Raw genomic sequence first — 16,346 nt, 5'->3', positions numbered from 1 at the left:
GCAGGGTTCTTACACCTTCCTCTGAGCCAGCGTCAGAGACGGGACACTGGGCTAGTTGGACGCTGAGTCTGAACCATCCTGGCAATTGCAGTGTCCCATGAACCCAAAGCCAGGACACCGCTCTTCTGCAGTTACCCGAAGAGTCACTGAAACCGGTGCCCGCAGGTCTGGCCCACCGGGCTGGTACCCGCAGAGCTGCCGTCGGCTTAGTGCACGGACAGAGTCTGGACCTGGGTTCAGATGTGAGTTCTCAGCTCCGCTTTACCCCTGGAACCCAAGAGGGTCTGGCTCCCGTGCAGATCTCGACACCCCGAGCAGAGTGCAAGGAGCTGGGGCACTGTCTGATCTCCCAGCGGCAGGACGGTTGGAGCTGGGGTTTGGGATCCAGGCCCTTGTGGATTGGTTGTGCCCCCGGAGCCGTGGGGCAGGGGCTGCGTCCTGGACCGTAGGGAACCAGTCCGCACTGGGGTGTCGATGAGCGAGGGAGCTGCTCTTTGCCTCCTGCCTCGGTTTCCCTGCTCTTCCCTGGGTGGTGTAGTGCCAGGGGGGTGAGCCAGGCCGGCGTGGCTGGCCCCTCGCAGATACTCTGCTTGCAGGGTTTGCCCATCCCGAGTCAGAAATTAGGGAGGGGTGGGGGCAAGATAAGAGGAGCTGCATGCTCAGGAAGGGGGCCGGCTCTCTGGCCTGGGCTCTTCCTCCATCACTCCCGCTGATCTCTCCGGGGCTGCGGGGTGATGGTGGGGGTTGCCCTGGAGCTCCCTGCTGTGCAATTCCCCGGACCCCGCAAAGAGTCCTCTTCCTCCACAGCGGCCGTGGGGCCGGAAGGGGTGGCTTTCTCCCACAGCCCCGGGGCAGCGGCCTGTGGCCCAGCCCCTCGCCCTGCAGCACGCGGTGACCCTGCAAGCGCCTGACAGGTGCCTGTGTGGCTCTTATCAGCTCCTGCCGCCTGGGTCTTCCCCATTATGTAACTGAGCGTAACCAAGGTGCCTTTTCCCAGGGAAATAAAGTCAACAGCAGAGCCTGGCGCACGCCCCCGCCCCGGAGAGCAAACAGCCTGAGCCCGAGCCGCTCACGCCCTGGGATATCGATCCAGTTTGTAGCAGGGCCAGTTGGAAGGAGCCAGGCCTGCTGGGGCCCAGGCGCTTCTCAGACCACTGACGTCCCAGGACTGGTGGATGCGTCCTGGGCTGATGAGTGAGCTACATCCCTACGGGGCTGTCTGTCGGCGTGTCTGCTCCCCAGAGGAGAGAGCCTGGCCCTTTGGGGTCACCTGGCCAGACACAATGAGCTCATGTGGTCACGGTGCGTCCCCCTGCTGTGACAGCTGCATCCCGTGCCGCGATTGTGGTGCCCCCGGGGGTGGAGGTTGGATCCTCATGTGGCAGTGACCTTGCTCTCACTCCGGGGTGGCTGCAGCGCTGCATGAGGGTGGGCGACCTCCCCACAATGTGACGGGGTGTCCTAGGTCATGACGGTAGCACCCCCCCTTGGTGATAGCTGCCTCCCCACTCTGGGGCGGCTGTGTCCTCCTGCCAGGGGTAGTTGTGCCCTTGTGCTGGGTCCATCTTCCTGTCATGATATTACACAACAATGTGCTGTGGGTGCGTCAGCTCCTGTTGTGACATCACATCCACCAATAAGAAGGGCCACGCTGGGTCAGGCCAGTCGTCCATCTAGCCCAGGGTCCTGTCTGACGACAGTGGCCAATGCCAGGTGCCCCAGAGGGAATGAACAGAACAGGGCAATTTTAACTTATCCGTCCCCTGTCATCCAGTCCCAGCATCTGGCAGTCAGAGGCTTAGGGACACCGGGAGCAGGAGTTGTGTCCCTGCCCATCCTGGCTAATAGCCATTGATGGACCTATCCTCCGGGAACGTCTCTCATTCTCTTTTGAATCCAGTTATACTTTTGGCTTTCACAACATCCCCTGGCAGTGAGTTCCACAGGTTGGCTGTGTGTTGTGTGAAGAAATACTTCCTGCTGCCTATTTCATTTGATGACTCTTAGTTCTCCTGTTATGAGAAGGAGTAAATAACACTTCCTTATTCACTTTCTCCACACCAGTCATGATTTTATAGACCTCAATCATATCCCCCCTCACTCGTCTCTTCACAGCTGAACAGTGCCAGTCTTTTTAATCTCTCCTCCTATGGAGGCTGTTCCAAACTTCCAGTCATTCTTGTTGCCTTTTCTCTGCAGCAGTTCCAGTTCTAATCTATCTTTTTTGAGATGGGGCGACCAGAAGACACGGCATCCTCTCACAGTGGGTGACGTGCTGTTGTGGGACCTGGCATTGACATGCCGGGCTCTGCCACTGGCCTGTTGGGTGACCTTGAGGAGCCCCTTCCCTGCTCTGTGCCTCAGTTTTCCCATCTGTAAAATGGGGATAATGAGTCCGCCCTGCTTTGTGGGGTGCTCTGAGATCTAGGAATGATGAGCACTAGATGAGAGCTCGGGAGGATGATGGTGCTGGTGATTATAGACCTGTAACACCATCATGTCCCCAGCATTGAAATAAACATCAGGCTCTTTAACTACCCAGCCTGAGCATCTGGCACGGACCCATGAGAGCCAGGGGCATCTTGTAGATTTCAGTCCTGGCTCGATGGGTGCCCTGCCACTGCTGTGTGTGCTACAAGAGGAGGGAGTCTCATTGCTTGATCCCACTCAGACAGCCATGCCAAGAGCCAGCCGATTCCATGCTCTGTTGGGAGCAGATCACTCAGGAGTGTTGCTCAAATCATTGATCAGTTTTCTGGGTGGTGGGAAAGGAGGTGGGTCTTCAAGCCAACCTTCCCGTCTAGCTAGTTTCTTATAGAGACCAATCACTGTGGTATCTGGGCATCTCCCAGAATCCCAAAGCCCTGCCCCCCCATCAGTCTCCGAGGGTCTCTAGCACAGTTTTGGGTCACAGTGTGGGTGTGGGAGTGGGGGGGTGCAGCCCTCGGGTGCAGCGTCGGGTCCCAGCGGGAGATCACTCGGAGCGGAGCTTCTGAGTCAGCTGGCGGGAAAGCTGCCAGTTCAGTGGTTAGCTGGATTTTAGCCATGGTTTAATGATGTGACAAATCCACCGCAGGAGAAGCCAAACAAACCGCAGTGGGGCTGGAAGGGAGCCAAGGGCTGGAGGCAGGAGCTCAGCTTGAAATATTTGAAAGCCAGGGGAAGGGAATGCCTAGTGGTTAGTGCACTGCTGCTTGAGAAGCCGGCATCGTTCCTGGCTGCGGTGCTGCCCTGGCGTCTCTCTGCCTAGCACAGGGGCAGCTGGGAGTGCTGCACCCCCCAGGATCTGACCCGTGCATTCCCCATCCGTCCCCCCATCCTCTGCCACTCACAGTCCTAGCGTGGGGATTGTGCTCCACATGTGACAGGCTATGATGTCGGAGCCACAGGGTGACTGGGGTTTGAGCAGCGGAGAATCTTCGCGAGCAGTGCAGGGCCTGTGACACGCAGCTGGACAAGCAGTGGTGTGCGTACTCGCTAGCAGACGGGCCAGTGGCTGGCTGGCTTTTGGAGGAGTGTGGACACGGTGCACCACTCGCATTGAAGTACCCAGAGACGGAAAGGACCCATCTAGCCTGTGCCCTTGGCCGGGCCAGGACGGGTCCCTATGGCATTGATCAGCATTTTGACCAATCCCGTTGCCAATGTCCGGCCCCATCTCCCAACGCCCCCCATCTTGGGGTGCCAGTCAGCTGAGACCCTAAGCAAGGGACCCCCCACCCGCCCACCCCTCAGGGCCAGGTGGTGGGTAGGCAGGGGTGCCTGCTATGCCCGAGCTGTCCTACTCCGCAGCAGGCGCACTCCCAGGAAAAGCAGCTGGTGAGCGTATTTCTCTGCCTCCCAGGGAAAGGCGTATTTCTCTGCCTTTCCCCTTCCTCTCCAGCCCATCAGCCTCTGCCCCCCAGCCGAGTCTTCCAGCTGAGCAGGAGAGGGAGGGGGGAGCCCAGCAGCCCCTAGGGCAGTGGGGAGATGTGGCACCAGCAGAAGGAGGGAAGGGGGTAACGTGCTCCCTGGTTAGTGGCTGCCTGCAATGCCTGTAACCCCGGCATTGCGCCGCTGGGCTAGTGCCTGAGACTCTGAATGTGAAACTGACCAGAGCAGCAGATGCTGCTGATGGGTCTGGTCTCCGAGCCCAAGGAGGGAACGAAGAAGCAGCATCAGTGGTGAGAAGGGAATGAGACTTTCCGGCTTCCACCCACCTGGGGCCCTGCCGGCAGCACGAGGAAGGAGCCAGGTGATGCAGAGAAGTGTTGAAAGCTCTGAGGAGTGGAGTCCTGCCCCCACTCATCTGGCCCCAGGGCAGAACTGATCAGCTGCAGGTTTTCATTGCAACGAGTCGGTTTTGTTCATGGATCACAGAAGCTCTGAGCACGAGCAAACAGGGCAGCTGCCTGTATTGTCACTTTCAGCAGAGAGGCGAGCAAAGGTGCGTGTGAAGCAGCCATGGCCTTTGAACGCCTGGCCAGGTGCCAAGATCACCTTTGCCTTAGCCCAGAAAACATCCCCCCAGAGGGGCAGTGCTGGGCAAAGTCTGGGCAGAGGGGACTGACCGTGTGTCCCAAACCTTTTACTTTCCATAGGGATGGTGTGTGGCACTGGTGCGACCACGGCTGGAATCCTGTGCCCAGGTCTGGTCCACAATCTAAGAAGGAGGTTGAGAATGATGGGGTCTAAATTAGCTGTTCCCATGCAAGAAAGATCTTGGAGCCATTGTGGAGAGTTCTCTGAAAATATCCATTCATGCAGCGGCAGTCAAAAAAGCGAACAGAATGATAGGAACCATTAGGAAAGAGATAGATAATAAGACAGAGAATTCATAATGCCTCTATATAAATCCATAGTTCAGCCACACCACGAATCTGGTTGCCCTATCTCAAAAAAGATATATTAGAATTGGAAAAGGTACAGAGAAGAGCAACAAAAATGATTAGGGGTATAGAACAGAGGAGAGATTAGGAGGATAAGAACATAAGAACGGCCGTACCGGGTCAGACCAAAGGTCCATCTAGCCCAGTATCCTGTCTACCGACAGTGACCAATGCCAGGTGCCCCAGAGGGAGTGAACCTAACAGGTAATGATCAAGTGATCTCTCTCCTGCCATCCATCTCCATCCTCTGACAAACAGAGGCTAGGGACACCATTCTTACCCATCCTGGCTAATAGCCATTAATGGACTTAGCCTCCATGAATGTATCCAGTTCCCTTTTAAACGCTGTTATAGTCCTGGCCTTCACAACCTCCTCAGGTAAGGAGTTCCACAAGTTGACAGTGCGCTGCGTGAAGAAGAACTTCCTTTTATTTGTTTTAAACCTGCTGCCTATTAAGTCTATCAACAGCTATTAGCCAAGATGGTCAAGAGATGCAACCACATGTTCTGGATGTTCCTGTGCGTCTGACTACCAGAAGCTGGGAGCGGCTGAGGGGATGGATCACTGGATGATTCCCTGTTCTGTTCACTCCCTCTGGGGCACCTGGCACCGGCCACTGTCGGCAGACAGGATACAGGGCTAGACAGATCGTTGGTCTGACCCGGTCGTATGTTCTTAGTGCAGACGAGAGCTGTTATGCAGCCTCCTGTGAACAGTCACCTGCTGATGTGGCCAGTGCTGAGATTCCCCCATCCTGCACCACCTCGTGGTGGGAGGCAGCAGCCAATGAAAGAGCCCTGTAACAAGCCCACAGCCGCCTAGGGCTTCCCGGGGGTCACTCAGCTGCGCCTGCCCCAGAAATTCACACGCCAGGAGTAGAGCTCAGCTCCGCCTGCACCAAGTGCACTGGTCTCCTCTATCCCTTGTGCCAAAGGTGAGTGAATCATCCCTAGCTGTGAGCAATATAGGGCCTGTGACCCACAGCTGTGCAGTTCTCATTCTGTCCCATAGGGGGCAATGGTAGCATCTGCACCAGCCAGCTCCTTGCAGTCCCAAGCCTGAAAGTCAGAATGAAAGCTGCCCACGGGCAGGGGAGCAGGGATCGTCGTAGGATGGTTCTTGCTGAAGTCTGTCAGGGCTATGTTAGGGGGAGGTGACAGTTCACATCATCGAATCTAATTCTCCCTCCCTGAGATAGGTACAGTGCCCCCCGCAGGATCTGACACCTCACAACCCCCCTGTGAGGCCGGGCGGCGTTGCTCTCCCCACGGGGCACTGGGGCCAGGCTCTCACAGCTGTGCACTGAAATCAGTGGGGTTAGGAGCTCAGTGACAGGCCCAGGGTCACACAGGAAGTCAGTGGCAGAGCTGAGATTTCAACCTGCATCTCTGGAGTCCCAACCCCGGATCTGTCCCTCCCTGTACAGCTAAAGACCAGCTCCCCGGCCCTGTGGCACCAACACCAGTGACGGGTGGAGACTGAAGACTCCCCTTTGCTTTTCACGGCTGATGTTCCTCCCCTCTCGGGTCAGACAAGCAGAAGGGCTCGGTTTTCCTGGGCCAGTTTCAGGTGCTGCTGCTGGTGGGACTGGGCAGAGACGGGGCATTGGGCTGGATGGAGCCCAGCCTGGCGTCCCCTTTGCTCCCACTTCTCCTGGATGTGGGACTGAAATAGGCCAGGCCGCGTGGCTGTGACTGCACTGAGCGAAGCTGCACCGCTCGGTGCTGTGACCTGCCCCCGGCCGAGCACTGGAGGAGCCCCGAGAACCCCCCGGCCCCTTGCAGGGGCCCCTGGCTGCTCATCTCGTGTGCCCTGGACTTCTGTGGGGCGGGACCCTTAGCCAAAGGGGGGGTTTGCAAAGCCCGGCCAAGTTCCCCAGCCTGGGTTTCCTGGGGGCCCCGAGAAGCTCCCTGCGTGGCCGAGCGCGAGCAGTTAACTGGCACGGAACCGAGGGCAGCCTGGCCTGGCACATCTCCAGCTGGCTCCGGGCCCGCTCCCCAGGGCCGCGTGGAGCGGCGGCTGCGCTCGGCTGCCTCGGAAGCGGAGCTACTGAGCTGTGTTTCGTTAACCAGGGAGGCGCGTGAGAATCTCAGCTCCGAGCGCTCAGGGACGCGGTTACTGGGGCCCAGGGAGCTAACCCGCTTGCCTGGCGGCGGGTGAAAAGGGCAGGCGGCGGCCAAGCCCGGGGAGGCAGGGCCTGACCGAGGCAGATTAGCAGAGCTGCTGGGGCTCTCCCTTCCCCAGCTTGGGAGCGTCACCGAGATGAGAAGCAGGGGTCAGAGGTGCCTGGCACAGGTGCCTGGCGCTGGCTGCGGGTCCCCCATCCCCTGGACGATTGCTCCTCTCTCTGCCCCTTGTCCAAGGCAGGTGAGCAATGGCTCCAGTGCGGGGCTCCCGGGGTGAGAAGGAGCCACGCAATCCTCCCCTGGGCTGGGGGTCCCCTTCCCAGCTCGCTCTGGGCCAGAACATCCTCATGCCCCAGGAACGCAGGGTCTGCGCTTGGGACGTTGGCTCAGCCCCGGAGACTTTGATGGTGCAGTGAAAGGGGGCCTGGCACTGCGCATGGTGGGGGGGGGCACCCAGGGAACAGCTGGGACTGAGCAGGGCCTGGGACTTGGGGGCTGGGCATCTGCAGAGCTCCCCAGCTCAGGTGCCCCAGGGGCTGTGCTCTGAAGGGCTCCCTGCAGTGACACCCCCCAGCATCAGGCGCCTTCGCTTGCTGGGGTCCTCGGCTCTCAGGAGCACTGGCTGTTCCGCTCCTTACACCGGGGAGTCCTCCTGCACCTCCTTCCCTGGGGGAGCCACCCCCGCAGCCCACCCACTGCGTGGCTGTGGGGGGATTTGTCTCTCGGAGCCGGGCTAACAGGGCTCGATATAGTTTGGAGCCAGCAAACAGGAGCAGCAAACGGGAGTCTTGCGAGGGGCTCTGAGTGGGAATGTGGGAACCCCTCCCCCCCCGATAACCCTGCAAGAGTAAAGCTAACGCAGGCAGACGTCAGCAGCAGAGCAGGGGGGGTCCTGGTTATTGCACTCAATGCAGCCTGCAGGATTACCTGCCTTGTGGGCATAAGTGTGCATTCGGTGCAAGCAACTCACGGTCCTCAGAGACCGTGTACGGGCTTTGGAGAGCAGAGTGGCTGGACTGGAGGGGCTGAGGGAGACAGAGAGGTACAGAGAGGAGACTGTCTGTCTGGGACACAGCAGAGTCGTCCCTCCCCGGCTTGACAGCCTCTGTGCGGTTGTGGAGGAGGAAAGTCTCAGGGAAGGAGAACACCCCGCGGGAGCAGAGGGAAATGATCCCATAGTTGGGACCCTCCTTCCAGACGATGCCGTGGTGACCTCTCGTGCTGAGCCAGGTAATAGTAATGGCGGAGCAGGGGGATCATTAGAAATACAGGTAGCTGGGTTTGCGATGACCGGGAGAACTGCATGGTGACTTGCCTGCCTGGTGCAAAGGTTGCAGATCTCTTGAGACATCTAGATAGGCTCATGCAGTGCTGGGGAGGAGCCGGTGGACATGGTTCATGTAGGTACCATGTAGGACGGGGTAGGCAACCTATGGCACACGTGCCAAAGGCAGCACGCGAGCTGATTTTCAGTGGCACTCACACTGCCCGGGTCCTGGCCACCGGTCCGGGGGGCTATGCATTTTAATTTAATTTTAAATAAAATATCTTAAACATTTTAAAAACCTTATTTACTTTACATACAACAATAGTTTAGTTATATATTATAGACTTATAGAAAGAGACCTTCTGAAAACGTTAAAATGTATGACTGGCACGCGAACCCTTAAATGAGAGTGAATAAATGAAGACTCGGCACAGCACTTGTGAAAGGTTGCCGAACCCTGATATAGGACATAGGGAAGGATAGGAGAGAAGGAAGGACGTAGGGAAGGATAGGAGAGAAGGAAGGACGTAGGGAAGGATAGGAGAGAAGGAAGGATGTAGGGAGGCCACATTTAGGTTGTGAGGTAAGAGATTAAAGTCCAGGACCTCCATGGTAGCAGTCCCTGAAATGCTCCCATTCCACGCACAGGGCCAGTTAGACAGGCAGAACTGCAGGGTCTCACTGCGTGGATGAGACGATGGTGTAGAGAGGAGGGGAAACTTTTGGGGAAAGGGGGAGCCTATACAGGAGGGATGGGATCCACTGAAACCAAAACAGAACCAGATTGCTGGCATGTCAAATTAAAAAGATCATAAAGGAGTTTTTAAACTAAGGGCTGGGAAAAGCCGACAGGCCTGGAGGCAGGGCCGCCCTGGAGGGGGGGGCAAGTGGGGCAATTTGCCCCAGGCTCTGGGCCCCACAGGGGCCCCCACGAGAGTTTTTCGGGGACCTTGGAGTGGGGTCTTTCGATCCGGGGGCCCCGGGAAACTCTTGCAGGGCCCGGGCCCCTGGAGGTTCTCCCACTCCAGGTCTTCGGCGGCGATTCGGCAGCGGGGGATCCTTCCGCTCCGGGACCCGCTGCCAAAGTGCCGGGTCTTCGGCGGCGATTCGGCAGCGGGGGGATCCTTCCGCTCCGGGACCCGCTGCCAAAGTGCCGGGTCTTCGGCGGCGATTCGGCAGCGGGGGATCCTTCCGCTCCGGGACCCGCTGCCAAAGTGCCGGGTCTTTGGTGGCAATTCGGCAGCGGGGGGATCCTTCTGCTCCGGGACCCGCTGCCAAAGTGCCGGGTCTTCGGCGGCGATTCGGCAGCGGGGGGATCCTTCCGCTCCGGGACCCGCTGCCAAAGTGCCAGGTCTTCAGTGGCAATTCGGCAGCAGGACCCTGCAATTCACCCGCCGCCAAAGACCCCCGGCCCCCTGAATCCTCTGGGCGGCCCTGCCTGGAGGACACATTCTCTATCTCCCGGTAAGAAGGAGAGGATAGAAGTTTGATAACATACAGGTAGGAACTAAGAAAAACAGTCAATTGAAGAAAGCCCCATTCAAGTACATCACATGAAGGCAGACGACTAAATATTGACAGATGTTATGAGTGCTTGTCTACAAATGCAAGAAGTCTAAATACTGAGATGGGTGAACTTGAGTGCCTGGTATTAAATGATGATATTGATATAACAGGCATCACAGAAACACGATAATCAATGGGACACGATAATGCCAGAGTATAAAATTGATAGAAATGACAGAGTCGGTCACGCTGGCGGGCGGGCGAGTGGCACTCGGTGTGAAAGGAAGCAGAATCAAACAGAGTAAAAATCTTAAATGAAGAAAACTGCAGCACAGATCTGCGTGGATAGAAATTCCACCCTGGAATAATAACACTAGAGCAGTGGGAATGCACAACCGACCGCTGAGCAGCGCGGTGCCAGGGACTGCAAAATGCTCAGGGCGATTTGAGAGGTAGTACTGGGGGATTTCAACAGTCCCCATATTGACTGGGTACATGTCAGCTCAGGACGGGATGTAGATCTGGGGGGCCAGATAGCTCAATATTAGTGGGAATGTCCTGACATTAGGGGCTTTGTCTTATAGACAACCTATTCCCCCTTCCCCCAGCCCGGTTTTTCATACTTGCTATCTGTTCTCCTTATACAGAGGTAACATTTCCAGGCACCATTAACGTCTGCTTCTCGGAGCAGCTGGTCCTGGAACCACACGGGATGAGGCAATTCTTCATTTAGTCCTAAGTGGAGCCCAGGATCTGGTCCAAGAGGTGAATAGAGCTGGGCCGCTTGGTAATAGTGAACGTTATGTAATTAAATTGAACATCATTATAGGGAGGAAAATACCAAAGAAACCCACCACAGGAGCATTGAACTTCAGAAGGGGAACGACACAAAAAGGAGGAGGCTCGTTAAAAGGAAATGAAAAGGAAGAGTCACGAAAGTGAAATGCCTGCAAGCTGCATGGAAACTTTTCATAACACTGTAATAGAGGCTCCGATTAAATGTAAACCCCAAACCAAAACATATTAAGAGGCCCCAAAATTGCCCCCATGACTAAAGCACAGAGTAAAACTGGCATTTTGAGGCGAAAAGGCCTCCCTTGGAACTAGACGGCAGATCCGACCGAGGGCGAGAGAAAGGAGCATACACCCCGGCAAGCCGGGTGTAGCAGTATAACTAGGCAGCACAAAACAGAATTTGAAGAGCAACTAGCCAAAGACACGCCCACTAACAGCACCATTTCTTGAAGTCCATCAGAAGCAGGAACCTGCCAAACAGCCAGTGGGGCCCCTGGGCGATCGAGGTGCTAAGGAAGCACTCAAGGACGATGAGGTCATTGCAGAGAAACTAAATGAATTCTTTGCATGAGTCTTCACAGCGGAGGATGTGAGGGAGATTCCCAAACCTGAGCCAGTCTTTTTAGGTGACACATCCGAGGAACTGTCCCAGATGGAGGTGTCATTAGAGGAGGTTTTGGAACAAACTGACAAACCAAACAGTAATAAGGACCAGATGACATTCACCCAAGGGTTCTGAAGGAACTCAAATATGTACTTGCAGAACTAACTGGGGTGTGTAACCTATCGCTTAAACCAGCCTCTGGACCAGAGGACTAGTGGATGGCTAATGTGATGTCAATTTTTAAAAAATGCTCCAGAGGCAACCCTGACAAATACAGGCTGGTAAGCCTGACTTCAGTACCAGGCAAACTGGTTGACACTATAGTCCAGAACAGAATTATCAGACACATGGATGAACACTATGTTGGGGAGGAGTCAACATGGCTTCTCTAATGGGAAATCCTGCCTCACCAATCTGGTAGAATTCTTTGAGGGGTCAACAAGCATGTGGACAAGGGTGATCCAGGTGATGTAGCAACAAAGAGTCCTGTGGTACCTTATAGACTAACAGACGTATTGGAGCAGGAGCTTTCGTGGGTGAATCCCCACTTCGTCAGACGCATGTAATGGAAATTTCCAGAGGGGTATGAATATGCAGGCCAGAATCAGCCAGGAGATAACGAGGTAGTTCAATCAGGGAGGATGAGGCCCTCTTCTAGCAGCTGAGGTGTGAACACCAAGGGAGGAGAAACTGGTTCTGTAGTTGGCAAGCCATTCACAGTCTGTTTAATCCTGAGCTGATGGTGTCAGATTTGCAGATGAACTGAAGCTCAGCAGTTTCTCTGATACAGTGTCTCTTGGACTTTCAGAAAGCCTTAGGCAAAGGAAGCTGCCGTGGGCTAAGGGGGAAGGTTCTCGCCTGGATCAGTGACTGGTTAAAAGGCAGGGAACCAGGGGTAGGAAGAAATGGTCACTTTTCACAGTGACAAGGGGTAGATGGTGGGGGGTACCCCAAGGATCTGTACTGGGCCCAGTGCTGTTCAGCACACTGTTGTTCTGTGTGAGTCGGGGTGAAAGTAACGTAAAGGACTTGCCAGTACTCCAGAGGGGGAGGGGCTCAACTGGAAGAGGCGGGGCCTCTATCAGAAGAGGTGGGGCCTTTAAACCCCCGGGCTTTTAAAGCAGGATTTAAAGGGCTCGGGGATTCAGCTGAAGCTAGGAGCCAGGCCCTTTAAATCACCCCCAGAGCTACCAGCTGCAGAGGCGGCTGGGAGCCCTGGGGTTTGGGCAGGGGTGAAAATAATTTACATTTCTTACCCATATGGTCCAATCACAAGCAACCCACCTCTCCTATGTACTTCATGGATCCCTCCCACTGCATGACATAGATAGAGAAAATAAAGCTACTATTACTACTGCCAGGACTGTCTGTAATACAACTTTACTATTGGAATAAGCCTGAAAAAGTGAAAACTCACTGTCACATTTTTCTCCGTGTCTTCCCTCCTCCTCCAGCCAGGCTGCGGACACTAGGCTCTGTGCTTTCTCCCTGCCTGGCACGGAGCAGCAGCTGCAGGGGCTTCCCTCTAGCTTGCAGCAGGGAGACTGGCTGAGGGAGGGAGGGAGAAGCCTGCCTCCTGCATAAGAACAGTTTAAACTCAGCTGTTCCCTGCACGGTTCAGTAACATTTCAAAGAGGATCTGCAAGCAGTCTGAACATCACAACCATGATCCTCTGCTGGGGAGGGAATGGGATCGATTTGAACTTGGAAATGGTTCCTGATTTTGATTGTGTTTTTTGTGTACAGAAGATCCCCTCATCCCGGGGGCAGAAAAGAACTGCCCCTGCCATGGTCACACACACCCAACAACAACTGGGAGTGAAATTAACAAGGATGCCAGAAACGGCTCCTAACTCTGGGCACTGAACTGCGCAGGGAGCAGCTGAGTTTAAACTGTCCTTATGCAGGCAGCAGCAGCAGGCATCTCAGCCAGTGTCCCTACCGCAAGCTAGAGCCCAGAGGAGAACCCCTGCGGGAGGGAGTGGGGGGGGGGGGGGAGGAATGCAGAGCCTTGTCTGCAGCCTGGCTGGAGGAGGGGGAGGGAGGAGACTAGAAACCAATGTGACAGTGAGTTTTCCCCTTCCACCTGCTTTTATTAGCTCTGGATTTAAGCTGTGCAGCCAAATGCTTGTATTTGTTGTGTATATTAGTATTGGAGAGATCCCCTCATCCCCGGGGCAGACAAGGACTGCCCCTGCCATGGTCAAACACACCCGCCCCCCAGCTACTGTGAGTGAAATTAACAAGGATGCCAGAAACCGCTCCTAACCCCCAGGGCTGAACCACTCAGGGAACAGCTAAGTTTAAACTATTCTTATGCAGGAAGCAGGCTTCTCCCTCCCTCAGGCAGTCTCCTTTTCTTACCAGTCCTCCGTACCGGCCCGTACTGGCTTACTTTCACCTCTGGTGTGAGTTCATTTGCATGTGCAGAGACTGTTTCATTTCACCCACATAGTTGCTATTGGGACATTTAATGCACTGGCTGAGGTACCCACATGTTGTGATAGGCGTGTGTAGGACCCATGGACCTCAAAAGGTGTGTTGTGGGGGCGTTGATCATTGTAGCTGTGGAGCTATGGCTGCAGGTTTTGCATCTGTTGTTCAGGCAGGGTCTGGTGCTGTTTTGAATTGGTGTGAGCTGGTCTGTGGGGAGCCTGCTTCTGATGATGAGTTTGGAGAGGTTGGGAGGTTGCTTGAAAGCCGGACGAGGGGGTTTAGGAAAAATTTCTTTCAGGATGGGGTCCCCATGGAGTATGGGCTGTCACTATTTGATGCTACCCCATCTGGGTTCCAGTGTGGGGTGGGAGGTGACAGGTAGGGGTGTGCGGGCAGAGGGGGGGTTATTTCTGTACTGAAGCAGGGATTTGGGTGGCCTGTTCCGTGACATGATCTACTTCTCTGATGGAGTGTCCTTGTTCGGCAAAGACAGTTTTGAGGTTCTTAAGGGGTGTATCCCGGACTTTCTCCTCGGAGCACATTCTGCGGTGTCTGAGCACCTGGCCGTAGATAACAGATGTCTTGGTGTGTCTGGGGCGGTTACTGGATCTGTGGAGGTAGGTGTGGCGCTCTGTGGGTTTCTGGTATACAGTTGTCTATAGGGTTCCATTGCTGAAGCCGATCGTGGGGTCCAGGAAGTTGATGCTGGTGTGGGCGTTTCCTAGAGTGTTTGATGGATGGGTGGTGGTGGTTGAAGTCATGGTAGAAATCTCTGAGAGAGTTCAGGTCGTCTGTCCGGAGGGTGAAAAGTCATCGCTGTATCTCAGGAATAGCATTGGTTTCCTGGCGCATTTGTCCAGAAATTCTTCCTCCAGGTGGCCATGGAGAGGTTGGCACACTGGGGAGCCCTCCCGATACCCGTGCCAGTTCCCATGGCTTGGACAGAGGGTTTGCTGTGGAATGTAAGATTGTCATGGGTGAGAGTGGAATGGATGAGCTGGTGATGTGTTTGGGGGCAGAGCTGGGGGCTCTCCAGTGTCTTGTCAATGTTTGCAGCAGGCAACGCTGCCGTCGTGGTGAGGGATGTTGGCGTATGGGGGGTGACGTCCTGGTGGCCAGGATGCTGTTCTGGGGGAAGTTGTTAATATTGTGGAGTTTGTGGCACCATTAGGAGAGCGATAGGTAATAAGACAGGAAATATCATCTTGCCTCTATATAAATCCATGGTCCACCCACACCCGGAAACTGCCGGCAGTTCCGGTCACTCCATCCCAAAGCAGAATAGAAATGGAAAAGGTGCAGAAAAGGGCAACAAAACAGAACCACTTGCACACGGGGAGGGATTCAAACGACTGGGACTAAGAGGGGATATGACTGAGGTCTATAAAATCATGACTGGTGTGGAGCAAGTGAATAGGGAAGTGTTATTTACCCCGTCGCATAATATAAGAACCAGGGGTCACCCAATGAAATGAATAGGCAGCAGGTTTAAAACAAACAAAAGGACGTATTGCTTCACACAACGCACCGTCAACCTGTGGAACTCCCTGCCAGGGGATGTTGTGAAAGGCAAAACTATAACTCGGTTCAAAAAAGAACTAGAGAAGTTCATGGAGGACGGGTCCATCAATGGCTATCAGCCAAGATGGGCAGGTATGCAACCCCATGTCCTGGGTGTCCCCTAGCCTCTGACTGCCAGAAGCTGGGACAGGATGGCAGGGGATGGAGCACTCGAGAATTGTCCTGGTTTGTTCATTCCTTCTGGAGCATCTGGCTCCGGCCACTGTCGGCAGACGGGATCCTGGGCTGGATGGACCTTTGGGCTGACCCAGTGTGGCTGTTGTGATGTTCTAAAGGTCAGTGGGAGCTGGTCCATCTTTCCAGCTCCCCATGCAGGTGAAGGAGGGGACGGGAGATGGATGCTGGATGGGGGGCTGAACACTGCTCACCAGCTGCTGGGCCCCCAGGCTGCAGCCAGCACTTCGCTCCCCTGTTCTGCTCGCGGACAAGGTCACCGGTGCCTGCTGGGGACAGTCCCGGGTCAGGGGATCAGCGACAGCCCCCTGGGTGGGAAGGGCCATGACGGGCCAGGAGACCCTTCTGGCCCTGGGGCTGGTTACAGCTGGGCCCCCAGCATTGTCCCCCGGGACCCCTCCGGCAGGTGCTTCCTGAGGCCTGTTTGCAGCCCGAGCCCCACAGGGGGCGCTCTCCTCGGCTGGGAGGGGTGCTGCTGCACAGACGGGGTCAGTCCTCGCTTGGTGCAATGACTGGAAGGAGCCCAGACACTGCGGTGATGGGTGCGGGATAAGAACCTACAGGGAAGAGAACCGAGCAAAGGAATTTTGTTCGTGAATCTCGAGAGATCAGCCGTGCAACACGATGGCAGCGTCACGCCCGGGCACGTGGCTGTGGGGCAAACACACCCCAAGCACATGCAGAGCCCCGGGCCTGGAAATACACCCCAGACATGCACAACCTCCCACGCAAACTCCCACAGCCGCCCCCGCGTCCCGGAGATGTGCCAGCCCCCATGTGGGGCGATCGGCACAGGCAGCTGTGAGTCCACAGAAAGGGACTGCAGCCAGATTTGGGGCACGGAGCCTCTTGCCTGGGGCTGTTTGGCTGGGGGGAGCCAGGACTTGGAATATTCAGGAGGCTCCTGAGATCAGCCTCGCCCACATCCAGTGGGGGCTGCAGAGGTCAAATACCTCTGAGCCCCCCACCATGTCAGTTACAGGGGACT

At 55.7% G+C, this 16,346-nt stretch overlaps 1 protein-coding gene across 1 annotated transcript in view; it reads left to right on the top strand.

Moving 5' to 3' along the window:
• The window catches only part of ARID3C (AT-rich interaction domain 3C), a 130,015-nt gene that overhangs the window by 74,002 nt on the left and 39,667 nt on the right, over window positions 1-16,346 (top strand). The window lies entirely within an intron of this gene.

The sequence above is a fragment of the Mauremys reevesii genome, linkage group 6, assembly GCF_016161935.1.
Source record: "Mauremys reevesii isolate NIE-2019 linkage group 6, ASM1616193v1, whole genome shotgun sequence".
In the NCBI taxonomy this organism is placed as follows: domain Eukaryota; kingdom Metazoa; phylum Chordata; order Testudines; family Geoemydidae; genus Mauremys; species Mauremys reevesii.
Note: the sequence above shows the minus strand (reverse complement) of the source record. Positions and strands in the feature narration are given on the sequence as shown.